This window comes from Aulonocara stuartgranti (genome assembly GCF_965226115.1).
Source record: "Aulonocara stuartgranti genome assembly, chromosome: 12".
NCBI lineage: Eukaryota > Metazoa > Chordata > Actinopteri > Cichliformes > Cichlidae > Aulonocara > Aulonocara stuartgranti.
The window spans coordinates 32,434,258-32,459,255 of record NC_138948.1 but is presented as its reverse complement, the minus strand read 5'-3'; the positions used below and the strand labels follow the sequence as shown (position 1 = coordinate 32,459,255).

General features: G+C 39.5%; 1 long non-coding RNA gene across 2 annotated transcripts; it reads left to right on the top strand.

Annotated features, from left to right (window-relative positions):
* Nucleotides 1-59: 59 nt before the first annotated feature.
* Nucleotides 60-24,998, top strand: LOC309718801. 2 transcript variants are annotated; one of them, XR_014280074.1, is made up of 3 exons: nucleotides 60-378; nucleotides 23,682-23,802; nucleotides 24,724-24,998. It is a non-coding gene; the product is annotated as an uncharacterized lncRNA (long non-coding RNA). The 2 variants fall into 2 exon arrangements; XR_014280075.1 differs by lacking the exon at nucleotides 60-378 and adding an exon at nucleotides 23,081-23,326.

The window sequence follows — 24,998 nt, the reverse complement described above, 5'->3', positions numbered from 1 at the left end:
TGTTTTGCACATGTCTCAACTCTGTATATTTTTATATATTTTATTTATTGTTTACTCTATTTAATTTGTAAAATATGTGTACACACACACACACACACACACACACACACACACACGCGTAGAAAGTTGAAAATAGCTTTCTAGTAAAAAATAGTATCAGAATTAAACTGGGGAAAACAGCCCAGTTGTTGTTGTGTTTTGTTGTGATTCTATCTTTGTACCTGTCATTTAAAATGCTATCCTACATCCAGCCGCTAGAGGGCGCATTACGCGCAGTGGTATCGAGTAGCGTTTTGGGGCACAGAGGAAGAATAAACCTTCCTGTTGTGAAACTGACATCAGCTCAACGTGTGTCCCTTTTTCTATTCTTTATCACAGGTTAGTAAATGCATTTAAATGAATGTATACTGCAGACCTTACAAACGGACGATGTTGTTTATGTGGGTAATGAGCGCAACTCGCTAAAGAAATAGATTCATTCTGAGTTGTGTCTGAATTGTGGGTTATGGCTGCAGGCTAAATGATGCTAATGCTAGCGGACTTGGCTAATGTGGAATACTGAGTGTGTGTGGGGAAGCTAATCTGACCTGTGAGAGACTTCTGGACTTTGAACTCTTAATGTATTATGCACTCGGATAAATGGGCTTCATACTATGTTTTATTCTTCTGGTTGATCTTGTGGTTACAAGAACAAGTTTGTGGTTTAATACAAAGACATTTATAAAGTGTTATAAGGAAACTGTTTGATCAATGCTGACTGCACAGTAGTAGTGAACGCTGTTAAAGGAGCATTGCACTCTATATAGTTGTAGGTTGTATAAGAACAGTGAATATGTTTGTTTTATGTCAAAGACATTATTTTCTTGTCAAGAGTAAAATAGCTATATTTAAAAAAAACAGAAGTTACATTGTCAGTACAGTGGAAATACATTTCACATAAATAATTTAGTGCTGAACAAGAATTAAAATGAGTTAATTTTATGTTTGTAAATGTAGTTAAAAATGAAGTACAGAGTACACTATTGTGTTTTGTTTATCTTTGTAAAACAAATCAATGGATTTAAGCAATATTTCGTTTATGTTTTGTCAAAGTTGTATTGAGAGATTTATACAGTCTCTAGCTCAGGGAACTGTGGCCATGTATGGTAAACTGGACTGAAACATAAGGCCATTTCTTTGCAGTTAGTATGGTGATACTTGAAGCTGTTCTAAGCTGTTGTGAAGAATAAACCTTCCTGTTGTGAAACTGACATCAGCTCAACGTGTGTCCCTTTTTCTATTCTTTATCACAGCGCCACACATTGTTGAACAGGAAACCAGTTGCCCCTCTGGTCATCATCTTAGGGAGGCAACAAATGCATATACTATTATATATTGTACATATATTTATTAGTTTCAGATTTAGCCATTCTTGTATTTTGCTTGTTTACATTATTGTATTTTGCACAACTCTGTTGCTTGTGAAGCTCGCACACAAGAATTTCACTCACATGTGCTGTACCAATGTACCTGCACATGTGATGTGACAATAAAAGTGATTTGATTTGATTTAAATGACTTTTCCTGAGTAACCCTCACAGTGCATTGTTGCTACCTACTTGGAGAACTGCCATCTTATAAAACAGACAAAGACATTTCAATTAAATTCAATTTTATTTATATAGCACCAAATCACAACAAAAGTCGCCTCAAGGCGCTTTATATTGTACAGTAGATACGGAGAAAAACCCAACAATCATATGACCCCCTATGAGCAAGCACTCTGGCGACAGTGGGAAGGAAAAACTTCCTCCGGCAAGAAACCTCCAGCAGAACCGGGCTCAGGGAGGGGCGGGGCCACCTGCTGCGACTGATTGGGGTGAGAGAAGGAAAACAGGATAAAGACATGCTGTGGAAGAGAGACAGAGATTAATAACAGATATGATTCAATGCAGAGAGGTCTATTAACACATAGTGAGTGAGAAAGGTGACTGGAAAGGAAAAACTCAATGCATCATGGGAATCCCCGGCAGCCTATGTCTATTGCAGCATAACTAAGGGAGGATTCAGGGTCACCTTTAGCAAAAAGGAAAGTTTTAAGCCTAATCTTAAAAGTACAGATAGTGTCTGTCTCCCAAATCCAGACTGGAAGCTGGTTCCACAGAAGAGGGGCCTGAAAACTGAAGGCTCTGCCTCCCATTCTACTTTTAAATACTCTAGGAACAACAAGTAGGCCTGCAGAGCGAGAGCGAAGTGCTCTAATAGGGTGATATGGTACTACAAGGTCATTAAGATAAGATGGAGCCTGATTATTTAAGACCTTGTATGTGAGGAGCAGGATTTTTAATTCAATTCTGGATTTAACAGGAAGCCAATGAAGGGAAGCCAAAACAGGAGAAATATGCTCTCTCTTTCTAGTCCCTGTCAGGGCTCTTGCTGCAGCATTTTGGATTAGCTGAAGGCTTTTCAGTGAGTTTTTTGGACATCCTGATAATAATGAATTACAGTAGTCCAGCCTGGAAGTAATAAATGCATGAACTAGTTTTTCAGCGTCACTCTGGGACAGGATATTTCTAACTTTAGAGATGTTGCGCAAATGGAAGAAAGCAGTCCTACATATTTGTTTAATATGTGCGTTGAAGGACATGTCCTGATCAAAAATGACTCCAAGGTTCCTCACAGCATTACTGGAGGCCAAGGTAATGCCATCCAGAGTAAGAATCTGGTTAGATACCATATTTCTAAGCTTTTCAGGGCCGAGTACAATAACCTCAGTTTTATCTGAATTAAGAAGCAGAAAGTTAGCGGCCATCCAGGTCTTTATGTCTTTAAGACATTCCTGCAGTTTAACTAATTGGTGTGTGTTATCTTGCTTCATGGACAGATAGAGCTGGGTGTCATCTGCATAGCAGTGAAAATGTATGCTATGTCTTCTAATGATGCTGCATGTATAATGTAAACAGAATTGGTCCTAGCACTGAACCCTGTGGAACTCCATATGAGGCGTAACAGGCACGCCTTTACTCATGATCACAGACACTGGGTTACAGTATATTTCTGAGTAACATCTGTGAATCCTCTCAGGCTGCTAACAGCTTTCAAATATGAAGTTATTAACAACATGTTACCAATTTCCACCTGCTCTTTTCTCATGGCTGGATTGCAACAGCTGGATAGAAAGAAGGCTGCTAGCAAATACTTTTGTGTGTAGCTCCAAACGAAGCAGTAAAAGTGAGCGGGAATGATGCTTTTGGTTGTTGCAATGGAGACTACACATCTACTGTATCTACAAGGCACAGTGTAACTCCACGATGGGATTTGTCTGAATCATGGTGTACTCTACAGTTCTGAAGTTCTCAGAGTTATGTGTGTGTATACAATTGTGATTAAAAACAACAAAAAACATCTATCATGTGGCACTACTGTTTATACAACCTGAGCAGAAACAAATGATTTTCTAGTATTTTCTAGTATTCAGACTAAATCTCTCTATAAAAATAGAGGTGACTGCCAGTGCTACCACACTGGGGTATTGCGGGGTGATGTCTGTCTTTTATAATTCTCCCGGTGGACGACAGGCTTTATACCTAGTTGTAGTTTTAATCATAACAAAGGTAAAGCCCAAGTGTGCTATAAAATCTACTTCATCCATAGGGGAGCACTCTATCGTGATTTATGATAATAGCATTTATCATAACCTCATACACGTAAGCATAAGAGCACACACTCCAGTATTCATGTGAACATGTAGCGTTACCTCACAAATTAAAATTATTCATCTTTTTAGCTTGTTTCATTCAGTAAAGGCTCCTGGACCCATTTCCCACTCTGCTCATATAAGGAAAATGATAAGAACTATTAGATGACTCAGTTTTTCCTGAAATAGGTTGCTTCTCGGCAGTAATGCTGTTTTTATTTCATAGCCTTCTACACTGAACAGTTCTAGTCTGGAGTTTGGTCGCATTAAGAAGAACCTATTTTAACATGAGCACACTGTCACTGTGAATGTGGACGTTGATGCTACACATTTGGTAATTCAGGGTTAATAGGGCACTTGCATTTGATCACACAAAGTGAACACATTGACGGTCTGTGGATGATTGTATTGTTGACTTGATTTTGCCTCACAGAGGCAAGAAAGGGCAGAGTGCCAAGTCAATGAAGATGACAATGTGCCGCTCCAGTGCTTTCACTAAAATTACAAAGTGGAGGAGTGCTGTGAACAGACATAGAGAATGTTAAACACTAAGGCAATGTAGCCGCAAAGAATAAAAGTGGTTTCTATTTATTTTAACATGCTGGCAGTGTCAGAGGTCCGGGTCAGGAAGAAGGCATGTCATACTTAGATAATAAAATCTAGTGTTAATTCTGAAATTAGCTGTCCTTAGCTTTGCAGCAGTAACAGCCTGAAGCACTTGCACAACCCGCTTTGGCTTGATGTGTGGATAAAAATGATTTAGATTTAGATATTCACTGGCCTAGTTCTTCCAACAGAAATTAAAAACGTTGGTTCGTCTGTGTACATGTAAATGCAACTTTCATAGCTCACTGCTCCTCACCCTATACCTGCCTAACTAATGCAGCAATGTGTCGTGGTTAATTATGTAGTTCTCATGTAAGACTGAGGATGGGAATGAAAAGGTCATTTGTAGAATTTTGGACTTTGAACAGTGCTTGTATGTCCACACTGTGTCTTAGTAAGCAGCTTTTTGTTTTTACGTGCAATATTTCTGCTGCTAGTTTGTTACTATTCCACTGAAAGACAGGAAAGAAAATATACGTAGATAAACACAATGCAGGTTTCAAAAACTGAAAAATGTCCTGTGGAGAAGAAAATGCCCTGAACTTACAAACCAAAATGCATAACACAGAAAATCTGACTTCCTTACATGAAACACCATAACCAAGTGGCCGGCGTAGTAAACAGAAACATCTGTGTCGAGTATGGCTTGGAAGTCCCGAGGGAGACGGGAGACTGCCTAGGGTTTTCGAGAATGACTGAGCTAAGATCCTGTGGGACCTCCAAATACAGACGGACAAAATGGTGATGGCTAAACAACCGGACATGGTGGTGGTAGACAAACAGAAGAAAATGGTCGTAGTGATAGATGTAGCGGTTCCAAATGACAGCAACATCAGGAAGAAGGAACACGAGAAGCTCGAGAAATACCAAGGGCCCAGAGAAGAGCTTGAGAAGATGTGGAGGGTGAAGGTAACAGTGGTCCCAGTGGTAATCGGAGTACTAGGTGCAGTGACTCCCAAGCTAGGCGAGTGGCTCCAGCAGATCCCAGGAACAACATCCAAGATCTCTGTCTAGAAGAGCGCAGTTCTAGGAACAGCTAAGATACTGCGCAGGACCCTCAAGATTGTTTTAAAAAAAATTCAAAGCAGTCTATCTGAAAAGGTTAAAATTACATTTGTACAGCTGCTCGTTAATGCTAATCAGCCAGTCTCATGGAATCAACTCATTGCATTCTGGGCTTGTAGACAAAGAAAACCTACTGAAGCTCAAACTGAGCATCAGAATTCAGAAGTGACTGAAAGTGGCGCGACTGTTGGTGTTGTAACAAGTTGCTCTGAAACTGTTTTCCTGCACAACTATCTCTAGAATTTACAGATAATGGTCTGAAAAACACAATATCCACTGAGGGACAGGGCAAAAATATCTGACTGGTATCATAAGTCATAAGCGAATGGAGAGTCACTCAAATAACCACTTACTACAAGCAAGATATGCAGAAGAGCATTTCTGAATAGAAAACATGAAGCAGATGCAGTACGGCAGCAGAAGACCACACTAGATACCAATTTTGTCAGCTAAGAAGTGGAAACTGATATTCCAGCTGGCTCATCAAAATTGGACAAAATTGAAGACAGGTAAAACTTTGCCTGATGGCTCTTGATTTGTGCTGCTACATATGCAAGGTAGGGTAATTTGGTGTAAACAACACAAAAGCTCCATGGATTGATGCCGCCAGGCAGCAGGTGCTCAAATGACCCACTCCTGACCAGTGTTGGTCAAGTTACTTGAAAAAAGTAATCAGTAACTAATTACCAATTACTTCCCCAAAAAAGTAATCCCGTTACTTTACTGATTACTTATTTTCAAAAGTAACTAATTACTTAGTTACTTAGTTACTTTTTAAAAACACGATTTACAACCTGAATAGGTGATAAAGCGATAGATCTTTCAGCCCAATTCTACTTTTTCTGCATAATCCATCATACAAAATGTAATCAAATGAAAAAGTCTCTTTTTAAAACTTGTTTTATTAGTTTTAACCTTTTAACTTTATGCATCAAGGAAAATTTTTATTATATGCAACATTCTCTGACTGGAAGAAATTTGTTTAACATTTAAACTTATTTTCTGCACATTCCAGCACATAAAATAAAATATTTTTTTGTGTTTACACTCAGTCTTTCAAATAGATGCAAGTAAAACACAGCAGAAAATAAATAACATCAAAGACTAGCGGTCCTGTTGCTCTATTTTCACCTGTAAAGCAGGAGTGGGTTAGGCGGAGGTTTACCCTGGTGCAGGTGTGCCGCAGCGCTCAGTGGAAGAATCCGCGAGTTTCTCTGTGAGTATCCCATTACGTGGTAGTGCACTCCCGGTGCTTGCTTGGAAGTTTAGGGGGGTTTTTTTGCTTTAAAAAGAAGTTTTCTTCCCACGCACAATGGACACTAATGTTTTTGTCACTTTTTATGGAATCAAACTCAAAGTAAGGTCAGTACTTCCACGCTTTAAACGCTGCACGCTCATACTCTCTCCCGCACTCGATATATGATCCATTGTTGATCTGCACACAGCTGTTGTCACTAACGTCGCACTTGCTTACGTCACTGTCATGAGACATTCTCGCAAAAAAATCACGGTTTTAGTAATGCAGTAACGCAGCGTTCCTACGGGAAAGTAACGGTAATCTAATTACCGTTTTTGCAATAGTAATCCCTTACTTTACTCGTTACCTGGAAAAAGTAATCAGATTACAGTAACGCGTTACAAGTAACACGTTCTGTATTCATTCCAGTTACAGGGTCTCGAAGAAGTCCTGTATTTTTATTGCTCGTCACTACCTCCTCCAGTCAGGAGCAGAGATGGGCCCCGACTATTTTTAGCAAGTATTTGAAACATTAAGAGTAACTCACTTTTCAAATGTGACTTTAAAAAAAATTAATTACATACAAAATCCTTGCTTCTAGATTAAAACTGCAAAGACCACATTCTAGCAGTCACCCTCTCCATTCTGATCAAGGCCTTTAACTGCTCTTACTTTAAGGTTGCAGCACCTAAATTTTGGAACACCCTTACTCATTCCACCAAGCACGCTGAATCTGTGGTCTTTTAAAAACTTAAAACAAGTTATCCTATTAGTGACCAGTTTAAAAATCACTTTTCATATATATTTCTTTATACTCTTTATGTGTTTCTCTAAATCTTAAGAGTAAAGCAGCAATACAGCGTTTAGCAGCAGGCATGAGTCTAGATGTGCCATCCAAGTTCAACTGAAACAGGAGTAGGAGATATGACAAGATGAAAGAAACATCAGCCTGGCTTTCATTTGAAATCTGAAAGACCAGCAGCATCATCAGCACTCTCAGATGTGTGACACTGTACATCCATGTAGTCCAAACCAAATCCACTCAGAAACTATCCTGATGAAAGAGTTGCGACTCCTCTCATGTAAAAACAAAACCTGCAACTGCAGGTGCAGGAAAAATGATTCGGTTTGGCTCTGAGGTGCAAAAAGCAACAATAAAAGAGAAAACACAATATTTTAAAAAAGACAACTGAACAGAAAGGCAAACAATATTTTACTTTAAAGAAAAGATGGGAAAAAGTTTCTTTTTTATTATTTACAAATTTTTAATTTCCAGTTTTTCTGCTTTTTGGCTGCTTACCTGTAATGGCAGCAGTCATCCCAGTATCGACAAGTCCTGGGCTGATTCTTATCCCTCGTGTTAGATTGGCATCTCAACATGACAGAGATCATATTTACATGATGTTTAGCTATAAAAAAGGTAAGCACTCCTGTAACAGATGGCCTGGCAGTAAACAGCGATTTAAAAGGATGAAAAATGGAGCAAAGATTTTGCTTTCTAGGCTTCCTGAGGACTTGAGGTCAAACCCCACCCATGGCAACTGTGCAGGAAAAATAGCAGCAGTTTTTGTCTCTTAGCTTTCAGAACAACTACGCTGTGGTGAATAAGTAAGCCTGTAGATTTAAAGTGCACCATTATCAGCAGTGTGATCACTAAATGACAGACAGGTGCTGATTGGGTTACAAGCTGTCTGCTAGGCCTTATTCCAGCCAACTTGACAGGATCACAGGATCTCTCCTTTGAGTTTGTTAATGGGATTGTCACATAAATGACTTTATGTGTTTATATGTGTAAAAACCACAAACAGTACTGCCTTTAATCTCACAATATCATACAATTGATTGTCCCAAAAATCAGAACAGAATTAGGAAAAAAAACCTTTTAAATAAACTGAATGAATGAATGAATCAAGGCTTTATTGGCCACATGCAGGTTACCCCGCACTGCTCCTGTTTCCTGGAATAATCTGCAGAAGGAACTGAAATTATTAGAACTGGTTACCTTGGGGGAGCTTAAGTCTTAAATCTTAATCTTAAACGAGAGAAAAGCTCTTTTACTCAGTTTTTAATGTTGGTTTTAATTGATCTGTTATTGTATATTTTTCACATGTTTGATCGGGATATTGTAGTTGTTTTGAATGTTATGTACTTATGCACCATGTGTATTTTTGACTTTTGTTGCCATGATGCCAGGTCTGTCTTGGAAATTAGATTTTTAATCTCAATGAGATTTTAATAAATGACTAATATAATATAATAAATGACTAAGCTTTCAAAAACGTGTTTCTAATTAGCAGCTATGAGGGTTTGCCATGCCCCTTAAGGACACAGCTCAGTTAACAGCCAAACAAACAAAACAAAAAAACCCAAGCTGACCAAGGACACAATGCAGGTATTGTGGTACTATGATGATATCATGATGGTAATAACCTATTTAAATATAGCTAATGTGTGTGGCCTCCACAGCATACTTGTGTCAACATGGACCTGCACGAGGGAGCGTAAAGTAGCTTTGCCCTCTGTTGTATTTTTTTTATGTAGTAAAAACATGAAAGATACTGACTGAAATACAATAATGAAACACTAACTTCAATGTTATTTAACTGTAGAAGATGAGTTAATCCAGTCCCATTCCCTGCTGTATGTACATTAAGATTATTTGCATATGTCTCCATCAAACTATGAGACACTGTAATGATGGACAACAGTTGGTTTTATAAAGCCTTGCTTTCTGTTTGTGGTTGTAAATATTTTTTTTAAACCTAATTCTATTCTTTTTACTGTGATTTATGGATTGATGGAGAGAGCTACATGGCATGAGCAGAAACACAAATAATAATATGATTTTTGTAAATAATATAGGGTAAGTCTGGTCCTGACTTCAGCTTTAACACCATGGGTGGCAGAGCCTTTTGCTGTCCTGCACCATGTATTTGGATCTTATTACCATTTCACCCCCATCTGCTAGACTCTTTAACACAGTTCAAATTGAAGAATCGGTCTGTTTTCATTAATGTAGTACATTCATAATAATCCTGGATTTTAAATCTCTTTGGTGCTGTTCTTGTTATTAATTTTGTGGTGTAAGGCAACCTTGAATGCTTTGAAAGGCGCCAACAAATAAAATTTATTTCTTTTATTTCTTTTATCTTTATGCTCTTTATGTGTTTCTTTTCCCTAAAATTGTCATAACACCCCATGGCTTATTTCTATAAATTTAACAGTCGTGTTTTGTTACAATTGTTCATAACTTCTATGATTTGTCTGTATGCCCATGTTCAGAGTTTAGCACTCTGAACATGGCTTCACCACTTCTGTGAAATAAATATATTATTAATATGTATTCATTTTTCAGTAGAGGGCATGTGATTAACCCTCTCAGAAAATAGTGCAATGCAAAATGCAACATTGTAAATAATCAAGTGGGATGGCCGAGCATGCGTCAAGACATTTACTTCCTCTTGTTTTACTGTTGTCTTTTTTTGAACCCGTGTGTTTCCTGCAGCTGTGTCCTATTCCCATCATCTCTCAGTGTACTGTATTTACTATATTTACTGCCCAGTCAGTTCTTTGCACCTTGTCATTTTGTTGCTATCCCTTCCTGTTTCCTGGTTAGTTTGGTTTTCCATGGACTCCTGGATTTAGTTACCCTTTTGGACTTTTCCATGGACTGTTCTGTATATCTATGCCAATTAAAGGCACACTGTAGGTTTTAAGTCGACCTGCTGTATTTTCGTCTGCTTTTGTGATCCACTTCCACACTCCCACCTTTTCTTATTTTAAACATCTGATATATTTTCTGTGTGTTACAGAATAAAATGTGGGTTTAGGTGATTTGCAAATAATTTCATTCTGCTTTAAGTTTTTGGGATTTGGAGTTGTAGTCAGACTCATAGACTGTATATAAAAGACAGATATACTGTGCAGAAGTTCCTTAAAACTTCCTCCTTTTTAATGGCCAGCAATTACATATTAGAATTACAAAAAGGAATCTCAGTTGTTCGTTTTGGGTGTTATTAAATACAGTTTGATGCTAATTTTGCAAAATATGGCTCACATTAGAGTTAAAACCTTTGGATAAGCTTTTGCTTCATCCTTTAACTGACAAGTTCTTCTTTTATATGCAAATCGCCCCAAACCCTTCTTTTGTTACTGCCCCTCAGTCACTTCACTGTGGTGCTGTGTCTATCTCTACATCAGATACTAGCAGAGCTAGCTGTAAATGTGGAATTGCTGTCATGCTGCAGAATACATTGTGATACAGAAAGATGCCTCCCTGATGGCAAAACTTGATGGAAACTGTTAAAAACCTGGGACATGCTAGTTGAGGAGATCATGGTGTCCACCTGACACCTGAACAACCTGTTTCTAGAAAAATGGATATAAACAACACACTTTAACTTTTGTGCCTCTATTGAGAAGGGCTAACATGTCTCCATAAGCTGCTTTAAAAGTCAATCAGATGTTCTTGCAGTTGCAGATGGAATGTATCCTTCTCTTAGGGAGTAGTTACTGTGTGTTGACTGCTTTCCAAGCCTGCTGTTTCTTACATTTTGTCGCCTTTTCATCAGAACCAGTGAAGGCCTGGGGTTGCCAAATAACCAGCTGAGGAGGGATGATTGACCTGCAGAGATGAAAACACATGTAACAGGGAGCATCTCTTTTATCTAGGCAGCCTGTCTCTGCCTATGCTCAAAAAATACATATATATACACACTCACAGAGACCTAAAAAAAGTCTATTGCCAAACTCAAACATGCACACAATGACTGTCAAAAACAACATGTGCAATTGATTTCTACATTAATTTTAATGGATTAAAGCTACTTCCATAGGGAACACAGCACAAATACTAATGTGGAGCATTGTCTACCACATTCCTATTAAAACGTTAAACAAGCAAGAAAACAACATAAATTAAGGACATGGTGATGGCCTCACAGAGTCCCTTCAGAAACATCTGAATAACCTCAAAGTGATCCCATTGAATACTCACAGAAAACCAGCTGGTGGCAGTTTAAATATCGATCTGACTTTTCCAGCTGCTGATTAGATGAAAAAATGGAGCTTATGCACAGTTTATCCTTGAGTTCTGCTTTATGAACTGATGGTAGATTATGACGTTTGACGCTTTACGTTTGAATCAATGAGACCTCCTCTGCGCATCGTAAAACTCTTTAAACTGATCTAGTGTTGGGATTTATCCTTTCCTCTGAGGAATTTCAAAGAAAACACAGGAAACACATTTTAACATCCATCGAAGATTGTTCTTAGGAAATGTATTTCAGTTAATTTGCTCTAATCACTTTTGTACGGAGCCCCGCAGGGGACATGGGAGAAAAAAAAATTAGGGAGAAAAAAAAAATTAGGGAGAAAAAAAAAATTAAGACGGACTTTTGCGAGATCTCGCAAAACAAACTCGGGATCTCGCAAAAGTATTGCGAGATCTTGCAAAACTCCAATAATGGCGGCAGCTACTTAGTTGTAATATTACTCTTTCTGGGTCACAAAATACACTTTTAAGATTTTTTGAGGCGTGAATGTAGTTGTGTAAACATCAGATACCTGCTCGGTTTACAAGACATCACATATTTGCAAAAGTGCTCCGACGTTTTTGGAGATCTGACACCCACTAGGTCGAAGCTTACGGGAGGTCGAGACCTACTACAGCCGGGAGGAACACCGCTTTCCCGGCACATCGTGCCTCGACCTCCCGGTCGGCTTCGAGCTGGCGGCCTCCGAAGAATGCGGCTAAAACTTTTGCGAGATCTCACAATACTTTTGCGAGATCTCGCAAAAGTCCGTCTTAATTTTTTTTTTTCTCCCTAATTTTTTTTTTCCCTATTTTTTTTTTTCTCCCATGTCCCCTGCGGGGCTCCGTACTTTTGGAAAACTATGAAAACAGAATGAAAAAATGACTCAAGATTAAAAAAAAAGAAGAAATCTTTAAGATAAAATACATCTTGCAGTACATAACACAGGGGGGTTTTATCACCCAGGCAACAGAGCAAGACATAAATAGGCCCTCCCACCCATGTTCATGGGTGTGTGATACTGATGTAGCATTCACAATTTCACATCAGAGGTGCACACTGAGATGAAGAGGAGCCGGGGTCTCACAGATTCAAAATTCATTCAAAATTCAAAATCGTTTTGCTATTCAGCGTGCACTCCATGTTTTGTTCCAGTGAAATGAAGGAGCAGATTACCTTTAGATTAACATGTCAACAAAAATGCACACACGATGCAACCGACCATTGAGTATCCGACAGTAAACGTCTCCGCAGGACATTCGGGCTCTCCCAAGCCCAGGAAGGTTTCAATTTCATTATGGGACCAGTTGATGAAATCCATAATTCTTTAGGTTTTAGAGAACAAAACTGAGAAACTCTTTGAGGGTTAGAGTTAGACGAGACTAGACAAAGACATAGAAGCAGCAGCAGGGAAGATAAGGGAGAGAGAGGGTGAACGATACGTCCGCCTCCTCCGAGAGCCAAAGAGATATGCCGATTACTGTACATGCTCCTTTCTGGGACCTCCACGGCCTTCTGTGGACATGCATGGTAAGCCAAAGGTGGAGAGAGCAGCAGCAAGATCTCCACCACAAAACTGAGCAGGCATCAATTACAACAGATTTTACACTAATGAAGTCAGATACAGCACTGAAAGGAGCTGCAGTGGAAAGCTGGTTTCAAAATGGCTTTGAGAGGCACAACTGATGAGATTTGCCAAGTGGATACAGAAGAGTTAATATATTCCATGCCAAAAAAAGACCAATATGCAGAAAAGCTGCGACAACAAAACGCTGAAATAATGTCAGCAAATGTCCAACTAGTGCTTCCAAAGACTGAACCAGAACCTAAGGCCACAGTGGAGTTCTGCTGTTAAACTGATGTTATGAATTAAATCTGTACCCACATCAGTGAAAACTTGGAGCTTAAAAGAAAGAGAAAGTTATCCATTTTCATTCATTATAACGTGGTGTGCGTACTTCAGTGAATTCACATTGTCTGAGAGGATGATAATCATGAAATAAGAAACCTAATGTGTACATATTCTTTCTGGAGGCTATATTATTTTTATCCCTGCTGGGTAGTGAGGCCTCCACATTAAAAACAACATTACATTTAGAACTGAAAGGCAGCACTGCTCCTCGTCACATCACAACAGTGATGGAGAGTGAATTTTGAAGCGCGGCAAATGTAGCTTAAGTAGAGAGATGTGAACAAATGGCAGAGTATCCATCCATCCTTCCTCTTCTGCTTATCCAATTCGAGATGCGGCACACCCTGGACAGGTCACTAGTCCGTCACAGGAATTTACTTACTTTAAATCTTAAATTTATAGCCCAGTTTAGGTCCAGATCTGACCACTTTCACATTTAACATGAATGTCATTTTTAAAAAATCTGGTAATGCTTCCTTGCTAAGATTTAGATGAAAATGCTGATACTGCACTCACATTTTTATGTGTTTCCTTAAAAATAGTCTGCCATTGGTGCTCGTAAGGTAAGTTCATAATTGCATATAAAAGCTCCATCCAAAACCTTTGACAGATAATAAGAAAGCTTCTTGATTGTAGCTCATCAGCTCATCCTCCTGCATCAGCTCTAAAGTCATTCTCCACCCGTTTAGTCACACATTGTATTAGTTATCCTAGGCCACGTCACTCGGATCTTTTACTCTGTTATGATGTTTGTGTTAAGACTTGCCACCTCATAGCAGCCAGCCAATTTGCCAGAGTTTGGTTGTCACTTCGAGAACTAGCTATCCACCCTCTCCCACTCTCTCACTCTGCTGTCAGTCCACACTCACTCTGCTCAGCCCAACCACAGCTCAAACGTACACTCACCACTGGAATATTCACAATAAAAACATCTCTAGCTTCAGTCTGTGTGTCATTTGTTGCTTGGTTCCAGGAAAAAAAACAGACTCTTCACCACTGTCTCACTCGAGCACTGATGTCTTTTAACTTTCTCAGAGTAGCTGTGACATACAGTGAGTGGTCCTGCTGATGTCCCTTGTGTGTTAACATTTCGTCCCACTTTCTTCTAGTGCTTTCCACCTTTTACCGTGCTCTCAGCTCTACCTTTGCTCTTTTCTTACACCTGTAGTTTTTCCCTCCACACTGCTTGGCCCAGTGCACTCATGCATTGACTGCTGATTCTGTGTGGACATAGACAGAGATGTGCTAGCAATCCTGTATGATTAGATGCAAGAAGATCAAGGCATCAGAATGTCATTCAGCTATGACATTGCACTGCAAAATATTTAAAGACGAGGTATGGCCTAAGTATCCCAAGTACACCATTCCCATTCAGAGCTGCTTTAAATCCTTGTGGAATAGATTTAACAAGGTGTTGGAGACACGCCTCAGAGGTTTTGCTCCATATTGAAATGATTGGATTTGTCAGCTGCACAGTCATGATGCGAATCCCTCGTTCTGGCACATCCCAAAGATGCTTTATTGGACTGAGATGTCATGGCTGTGGAAGCCAGTGGAGTACTGGACTGGACTCAGTCTGATTGTCAAGAAATCAGTTTGAGATAAATTGAGCTGCTTCCAGCTGCCATCCAAATATTATAGTAGAAATCAACACTCCTTAGACTGGGCATCGCTAAACCTCAGCTTTCTGTTCTTGAGGGGCTATTTGAGTTACTGTTGCATTCGTATCACCTCGAAGCAGTTTGGCTTTTCTCTTCTGACCTCTGGCATAAACAAGACATTTTCAGAGAACTGATGCTCACTGGATGTTTTTTCTTTTTTTAGACCACTTTCTGCAAACCCTTGAGTTTACGGTGAAACTGTAGTTTCTGAAATACCCAGACCAGCCGTCTGGCACCAACGACCACTTAAATCACCTTTCTTCCCCATTCTTACTTGCCTGACGAGTTGCCTGGAAGGAGACACAAATACCATGGGAGTTGCATCAGGAAGTGCATAAAAATCTGCCAAATGAAACATGCAGACCTATGCCTGCTGTAGTGATCCTGTGTTAATAAGGGTGTAGCTGAAAGTAGCTTATTGTGAGTAAAATAATATAGTATGTATAATATTTGGAACTCATTGCACTCTCTTTTCATTTATTTTATACTCTGTCCCAGCTTTCCTTTTTGCATTAGGGGTTGTATAAATAAAATTACTGTAATCTAATGCTGCACACAGTCCTCCACAGACCCTCTGTGTAAATGGATCCTTCCTCGATAAACCTAATCTCAAATATCCCTCACCAAACTGCTGTGCTCTTTTTGGTTATTGGCAAATCATGCCCAAAGGAACCCCGCATTATGCTGTCTCTGACATTTGCAACGTCCTGTGTGGGCTGAGGAATAAATATGGTCCAAACAGGATGAGAGCGCCAACCTCACATTTAGAAATCAAAACCAAACTGGCTTCCCTCCAGTCACTGTATCCATTGATACCACACATTCCCATTTGAGAACTCACACACATTTACAACAGGAAAAGAAGCAGAAGGACTGATGTTCAGGCACTGTGTAAATCAATATGGTAAATGGCCTGCATTTGTATAGCGCTTTTCTAGTCCCTAAGGACCCCAAAGCGCTTCACACTACATTCAGTCATTCACCCATTCACACTCACATTCACACAATAATGATGTACATTCATTGGCTGGTTGGCTCGAGCCGGCTCATACGGGGATACGGAAGGAGAAATGGAAAGATGTGAAGCACCCACACATGACAGACCTGAAAAGTCCCAATGGTAATTCCAGCTGCTTGTGTTCTACATGTTTTTTTGTTTGTTTTTTCTTGATGTACGAAGGGCATTAAATAGCCTATTATAAAATGCATAGCATTACTTACAAGCCATGCCTCAAGCAAAATTGAAGCCATCAGTAGAAGATGGTAATAGGTGAAGTTTTAAATTGTTGTTTTAATGTGTCGTTCCATTCACTCGGCACTTGTTTTTGCAGGACCATGAGTTCTGACATCTGTCTCCGCTGCTCAGAAACACACTTCAGAAACCACAGGGACTCTTTGAATGTGGAGTTTCTCTCCTCACCACATTGTGTTGATGGCTTATGTTATTAAGTTGACAGCTGAGCCACACAAAACCCATCCTTAAAACAAAGCTGTCAGCAAGGCTACACAGTTACACTGTAACAGATGGTGACATTGTATCCAGCATGGTTGGACGTTTTAGAAGATCAGAGAGACTTAAGCAATGTTTAAAGTTAATTACGATTTTAGAAATTTATGAAGATTTTTTTAAATAATCTGCCCACATGCTCAACTAATGCCAACATGGAGCTAAAATTTATCCACAACCAAAAGTATGAAATAAAACAAAATATTTTCACAGGAAACCATCCATCTGGAGCGGCTCCACGCTGGGACTACCAGGTCCTTCAGCTTTCAGTATGCTTTGTGTTACACTCGTTAGCTCCGTATCTACAAAGACCGCAAATCTCTTCAATGTGCCCCACTCCCACAACATGCAACCATTAAAGTACAAATTCTAATACAGGAAAACAAACCTGAGTTTTAATTATTTACTTATTGCCTCCAAAGTTCTATCTTTTAACCAGCGTTTTTACTGCGACTTTTTCCCTGTTATTCCATGATAGTCTGTTGTTGATTTGTCCAAGGTGATCATCCAGGGTGTGCCTTGCCTCTCGCCTATGTTTTTATTGTCAATATTAAACTGTATTTCTCTCTTAGATATGGAGACCTCACATTGTCTTCTCTAAGTTTAAACAATACACAATTACACTCATTTTACTATTTAAGCAACGTGCAGTTGTCACATACCCTGTTTAAATTTCAATTAACTGAAAAGACATGTTGCAATCATACTATTTGTAATGTCAGTTGTCTGCATTCAATGCTTTACAATTACAGTGTGAGAGAAAAATAATATTATGCATCCCTTGTTCTCACTGCAGTTTGTGTCCATCAGTCATTACCCACAGACTGTCCCCACTTGCTTGTAAGCTCGCTCATCTTGGCTGAATCGACATCAAGTCAGATTATTGGGTATGCTGTATATTTTCAGATAAATGATGCATGTCCTAGGAATCACACCGCTCAAAAAAAATAAAATAAAATAAAAAATCACAGAAGACAGCGGACTATGAAAAATGGATTTTCTCAGGAGTCCACAAGATTCATAGATCTTCTGTCTGCTAGTCATGTTAGGGTCAATCCAAGTATTTGCAGCAAATCTGCAAATCATTGTTATGGTGCTGATAAAGTCAGCTGGACATAAAACATCAACTATTGTTTTTTTCTTTAATGGGTAATCTCCTAAGTTAACTTGAAAGTAAACCATCCATCCATCCATTTTCCTACACTTATCCAATTTAGGAGCTGGAGCCTATTCCAGTTGCCAAAGGGCAAATGGAGGAGTACGCACTGGAGAATTAGTCAGTCTGTCACCAGGTTAAAAAAGAGAGAAAAAACAAAAGAAATACTTTTATGCACCTAATGGTGCAAATATCAAAAATATTTAAAAGATTTTTAGTTAAAAGTCATTATCGAATCACCTTAAACACCATATGCTTTGACCAGGTGTTCGACTTCTGTGGAACTGCACAGCATTTTTATCCCTTTTCCCACATGTTGAGATAATGTACAGGGTGGGCCATTTATTTGGATACACTGTAATAAAATGGGAATGGTTGGTGATATTAAAGTCCTGTTTGTGGCACATTAGTATATGTGAGGGGGCAAACTCCTCAAGATGGGTGGTGACCATGGTGGCCATTTAGAAGTCGGCCATCTTGGATACAACTTTTGTTTTTTTAATAGGAAGAGGGCCACGTGACACATCAAACTTATTGGTAATGTCACAAGAAAACAATGGTGTGCTTGATTTCAACGTAACTTGATTCTTTCATGAGTTATTTACAAGTTTCTCTTTGTTCACAGCCATTGACATGTCGAAGAGGTTAACACGTTAAATTTTGTTGATATCTGGTGAACGCAGTAACCGGGTCATAGCAGCAGATTTCAATGCAAGACACCCTACGAGACCACCCATCTCCCATGCTACAGTTAGCAAACTGCTTGCTAAGTTACGTGAAACTGGTTCAGTGTTGGATTTGCCAAAATGTGGACGCAAGAAAACTATCACTAATGAAGAAACATCAGTGGCTGTCCTAGCTTCATTCAGCAAGAGCCCACAGCGTAGCACTTGCCGCATGTCACTGGAGAGCGGCATTAGTCGAACATCCCTTCGGTGGATATTAGCTACTCACAAATGGCACCCTTACAAACTCCAGCTACTGCAGCATCTCAACGAGGATGACCCAGATCGGCGCATAGAATTTGCAGAATGGGCAAAACAAAAATTGGAACAGGACCCTCAGTTCACGCAGAAGATTTTGTTCAGTGATGAGGCAAACTTTTATGTGAATGGTGAAGTTAACAAACAAAACCACCGCTATTGGTCTGACCCTAACCCACATTGGATGGATCCCTCCAAGACTGGAACAACAAAAGTCATGGTTTGGTGTGGTATATGGGGTACAACGATAGTGGGTCCATTCTTCATCACTGGAAACCTCAAGGCCACTGGATATTTGAAATTGCTACATGATGATGTGTTTCTCTCTTTATGCACTGAAGCTGGCACGTTCCCTGAGTTTTTCCAGCAAGATGGTGCACCACCACATTATGGGTGCCAGGTCCGAGCATTCCTAGATGAACAGTTTCCTGGAAAGTGGATTGGTCGTCGTGGGCCAGTTGAATGGCCCCCAAGGTCTCCCGATCTGACCCCCTTAGACTTTTATCTTTGGGGTTATCTGAAGGCAATTGTCTATGGTGTGAAGATACGAGATGTGCAGCACCTGAAACTACAGATAGATGTGCAGCACCTGAAACTACAGATACTGGCATTTCTCCTGCGGTGCCCCCTCACATATACTAATGTACCACAAACAGGACTTTAATATCACCAACCATTCCCATGTTATTATGGTGTATCCATATAAATGGCCCACCCTGTACAATATTTTAATTGGCTGCACTTTTCAAAAGTCAGCACTGCAGGATAGATTTCTTTGGCATTTTATCTAATGGCTATGAAAATAAGTAGCAGAGTAGCAGACATTTATCTTCCCTGGTTCCATTGTTACTCATCTAGCAGGTCCTTTTATAATTTAATTGAACAATTCTCCTCAGTCTCCATCTCATGGGGTGTTCCCCAGGGGTCCGTTCTTGGTCCCATTTTATTCTCTAAATAATTTATACGGTCCTTTTGGGATCAGATGATCTGTAAATACAGTCTTAATTTGCACAGTTATACACACAGTTGCATGTTCTGCTAAAGGGCAGTTGTGCTTTCATGTGTGTAATTCACCTTAGTCTGAGATTTTCAACAAACTGCACTGCTCTTTAAAATTTCCCCAAAGTATGCTGTTAAGAAGAAAAAGGAAAAGAATAAGTCTTAACCTCCTAGGACCTGGCGTCCACATGTGGACATCACATTTGGGGTTATTTAGACCAAAATACTTAATTTTGCTCTACAAGGGCCTGATATCCACTTACAAGGACATTATACTGCTACTGTTCTATTGAAATTTTAAACGGATATCCTCATATGTGGCTCTCATTTTGTTAGAAACAAAAATCAAGTAAAAAAAAATAAATCTGTTAATTCTTTGTTTTTACATTCATCTGGTCCCAATCAGCCCAAATATCAAAGAGAAATTAAAAATGCATGCCGTGGAAGAGTTCGGGTCTTAGGAGGTTAAAGTGGGCCACATCTTAGTAAGGGTAGTTTGTTTATGACTTAAGTTTCACTAGTCGGTCCTGAGTTATTTTTGCTATGTTTCAGAGTTTTCTTGTGATCCAGCTTTAGGTTCTTAACTTTTAGGTTCTCTTTGTGTCTTTGTCCTCTTGCTCCCTCTGTGTGTGTGTGTCCTTGTGTCTTGTCTCCCTTTTCTTTTTTTCATGTTCCTTTCCTTGTGTGTCATTCCATGTCCCCCATGTTTGTTGTGTGGATTTATGTATGTTCTCCACAGGTCGCCTTGTCTCTCTCTCGGTCTTTCTCTCTCTCTCTTTCAGGTGCGCATGCATGAGCATCTGTTGGAGGTGTGGGGAGGAGAACGAGTGTGAGGGTTCCTAAGGGTTTGAACTTTGCTTTCGCAGTGATGATTCACTTTTTGTTACGTTTTCACAACTTTCTTTCACTGGTGTTTCTGTGTTGTTCTTTTTGGCAGAACAGAGCGTATGGCTCGGTGGGATGGCCTGAAGGAATCATGGGTCTGAAGCTTTCAGAGCCTCTCCCGTGGGCATACCATTAAAATATTGGTTGGCGCCAATTTTTTGGTTGTGGCTGTTTTTGGTTTTGGTTGGTTTGTCTATATGAGAAGTTGTCAGATGTAAACAGAATTGTGACAGTGAGTAGAACTTAATATGAAGTAAAAGTATTATGAGCCTTTTATTGAAAATATTGACTTAATCTTTAATGATCTGTTTCACATCTTTTCCAGATCTTTTGGGGAAAGGTTTATAAACCAACCACATTTAATGAGAAACCCATTCACAAAAAGATAAACAGCCCAAGATATCTTAAGAAAGATAATGGGTATTTCAACAATGTACAAAGGTTTTCCATATTTATTAGATCTACTGACTTGTACATCACAATCAATTTACAATTCATAGATCAAAGTGGATCTATAAAGGCACAAATACTTCACCCACACTCTGATTTCGACATTAAACAAACAATGTGACTGGCAAAAATAGAAACTTTTATTTTACATTTTATTTAACATTTACATTTATATGATTTGAGGGGGCCCAAATTGTTGCACTGTTTGCTAAAAAATGTGCATGAAACTGTATCTGACCTAGTCATGCTGAGTTTGGGTACATTTGGAAATTTAAGCGCATTTTTGGATCAGTGATCATCATCAGTAAAAAAAAAAAAGAAAAAAAGAAAAAGAAGTTTAATAATTGTCTTTTCTTAAAGAAGTGAGAACTGTGGCATTTCAGGGGGAGACTTAGGAAAATTTGTTATTTTGCAAAAACATTAAATTTTGACATATATAGGAACCAGGTTGATCCTGCCTGCTGTGAATGTTTTAATGCAGTTCAATTCAATTCAATTCAATTTTATTTATACAGCGCCAAATCACAACAACAGTCGCCTCAAGGTAGACTCTACAATAATAGATACAGAGAAAACCCCAACAATCATATGACCCCCTATGAGCAAGCACTTTGGTGACAGTGGGAAGGAAAAACTCCCCTTTAACAGGAAGAAACCTCCGGCAGAACCAGGCTCACGGGGGGGGGGGGGGGGGGGGGGGGGGGGGGGGCATCTGCCATCAGAGATTAATATATGATTCAGTGCACAGAGGACTATAAACACATAGTGAGTGAGAAAGGTGACTGAAGAAAAAATACTCAATGCGTCATGGGAATCCCCCAGCAGCCTACACCTATTGCAGCATAACTAAGGGATAGTGTTGGGAAGGTTACTTTTAAAATGTATTCCACTACAGATTACATGCCCCAAAATGTATTTTGTAACGTATTCCGTTACGTTGCTCAATGAGAGTAACGTATTCTGAATACTTTGGATTACTTAATATATTATTAAACTTTTTACAACTACATGAATGTACTATTGCTGTGTGATTTAGTACTATTACTGAAAGATACTTGCCATACCAATACCAACTAGATTTTTAAATCTTAATATAAAATGAGAAACAGTAGGTTGACATTAGGTAAGGCTGCACTTTTTGCAGTGAGAAAACTATTCCGCGCATATATAAAACAGGTCCGCAGCTCCGGACCGTAGTAAAGCGACCTCTGGCTTATACGTTGGGTTCGTGTCGGGCTCATAGCCAAAAGCTAGCTTTACTTTGTTGTCTGGGTCAACTTTGCTAGCGAGAGACACAGAGAGGCATTGAAAGGCTGCTCCAACAGAACTTATTGTTTCGGAGGAAAACACGAACAGTGTACAGTCGAGTCTTAATAGCTTACTTACAACTGGGCTCTTCCGGCACTCTTTTTGGCTGCAGTGGTTATTATTATATTTATATGCTTCCAGCTCCCATTTCTGCTCGGTGACAGCTCGTACTTTTCCACTCTCCTTTTTCTCCCTCGCGCTCACAGACACATAACGGGTATGACAGTCCATTCTCCCTGCAGCACGGACTACACTGCCCATGAGGCTACATTCTTTAGGGCTATGCCTGTAACATAATGCATGTTTTGTTTGGGTTTCTACCGGCGTGGAATTACCAAAAATAGAGAGGGCATAGCCTTATATATGACACAGGAAAAGACCGCAGAGTAATCCCTTTATTTCAACAAAGTAACTTTATTCTGAATACCACCTTTTTAAACGGTAACTAACAGAATACAGTTACTCATATTTTGTATTTTAAATATGTAACGGCGGTACATGTATTCCGTTACTCCCCAACACTGTTAAGGGAGGATTCAGGATCACCGGATCCAGCCCTAACTATATGCTTCAGCAAAGAGGAAAATTTTAAGCATAATCTTAAAAGTAGAGATACTTACTGTGGCCCTGAGAGGCCAAACGGACTGCAACTTCAGAAAACACTTGCACAAAGAAAAACGCTACAAAAAGAAAAATGCTGCAAAAGCACACAAAACACAACGGAAATCGGAAAAAACACAATGGAAATGTTTCTGGGGAGACAATAACCCGACGGACCAGTAGCACGAACCAAAACATGCTAACAAGTGCGCTGGGACTGGGAGACACTTCAAAGAAGTGGAGGAGAGGTAAATGTGTTGTAGTCATATGATTCTAATAATACTACAGATATCTGGAATATACATACATGTTTTGGTTCGTGGGCCTCAGCTAAAAGTTGCCTGTCATGGTCTCCATGCCTCTGGCGCAGATTATTTTACTCTCTCTGTTCCCATCTCTCTGGAAAATGTGTGTGAGTGTGTGGCAGATTACTGTTTTTGTGGGGGATTCTTTTCCACACTTTCTGTCGCACCAGGAAGAGCCAGCTAAAGTTATTGTTGGGAATTATTAGCTGTAAATAACACTTTTGATTTGTTGCTACTATATATCTGCTTCTTGGATCCACCTGTAGTGACAATACATGTCATCATTTCCTGCCCCCAGCTCGTTAAAAAAACTCAGCTGCCAGACTATCAATAACAAAAGTGCACACACCTCAAATTCCTGCTGGATTATTACCACTGTGGTGGACCACTAGAGGGCTCCACTCACACCCAATGTGGAGGTAAGCATGGACGACACAGTGGGTTTTGGGCTTGGGTTAAAAACATCTTTTTACAAAATTAACCACATTTAAGGAAAGTCCATTTAACATTTTGCTAGGTTGCCAGCTGTATTGGCAGGTCAAGACTTGAGGTGAATTTTGCAAGCATTGCTTTGGATTGCACTTAATGAAAACAGCACCGAGCAGTAATTAAAAAAAATATGTGTCCTCAAACACGACTGAAAAGGTAAACTGTCTGGCTAAACTGTCATTAATAAATAAGAAACATTTGCTGTTGCCCTCTGATTGTGTATGCAGTATTGATTTAGGTGGTGGGTGTATCGGTGACAAATAACCTCAAACACTCATGTTGTTTTGATGAGTGGTTCTAGGATAAAAAAAAGAAAAATACTGCTAGCCCCAGTCCTAAATTACAGACTGTGTGTGTGTAAAGTAGTGTAAAGTCCTCTCAGCATGTGGGTCTAACCTGCTCATGCACAGATCAGAATAAACATACAAACCAGAAACAATTTATCATCTTGGTCATAAAGCTCATAAAGTGGACATTAATTCAGGGTAATGGAGATAAACAGGCAGTTTGGTTATGGACTTTCACAAAAAGGATAATAAAAACTCTACAACAAAGTTAAAATGCCTGAGGAGCAATGAAATTCAAAACACAGGAAGACAACAGGAGAAAATAACTAGGGAGAGTCAGGGACATAATGGCCTTCGGAAAAGCACAGAGTTAACACACACTGGGGAGAAACAGGTGGTAAGGTACAGGTAAAGTCTATCAGACTGTAATGTAAAAAAAATAAATAGAGAGACATAATAGAAGAACACCCATAGAAAACCATGAAAACAGTGGCAGGCCAGGTCTGTGTGTCAAAAAGTAGAGGTGCTATTATTGCAGACAACACATGATCTTGTGTTCGGCAGATTGCTGAGTTCAAGCTGACCCCTGAACACGCGGAGCAGCAATGGGAGACTTTGCTAATGGAAAGTGAACTTCAGGAGCTCTCCTCTTTGTTGATTCACTGTAGATGATCTGGAAAACTCCCCGAAGTGAGGTCTGTGTTTATAATCCACTTTTTTTTGACTGCAACAACGCTTTCCTGAAGTTATTACTGCAAACAAAAAGGATTCTTACTCTGTGTCTGACAAGTGTAAGAACTGTGAAATTATGACCATTGATCTGTTGATGTTTTCCTTAC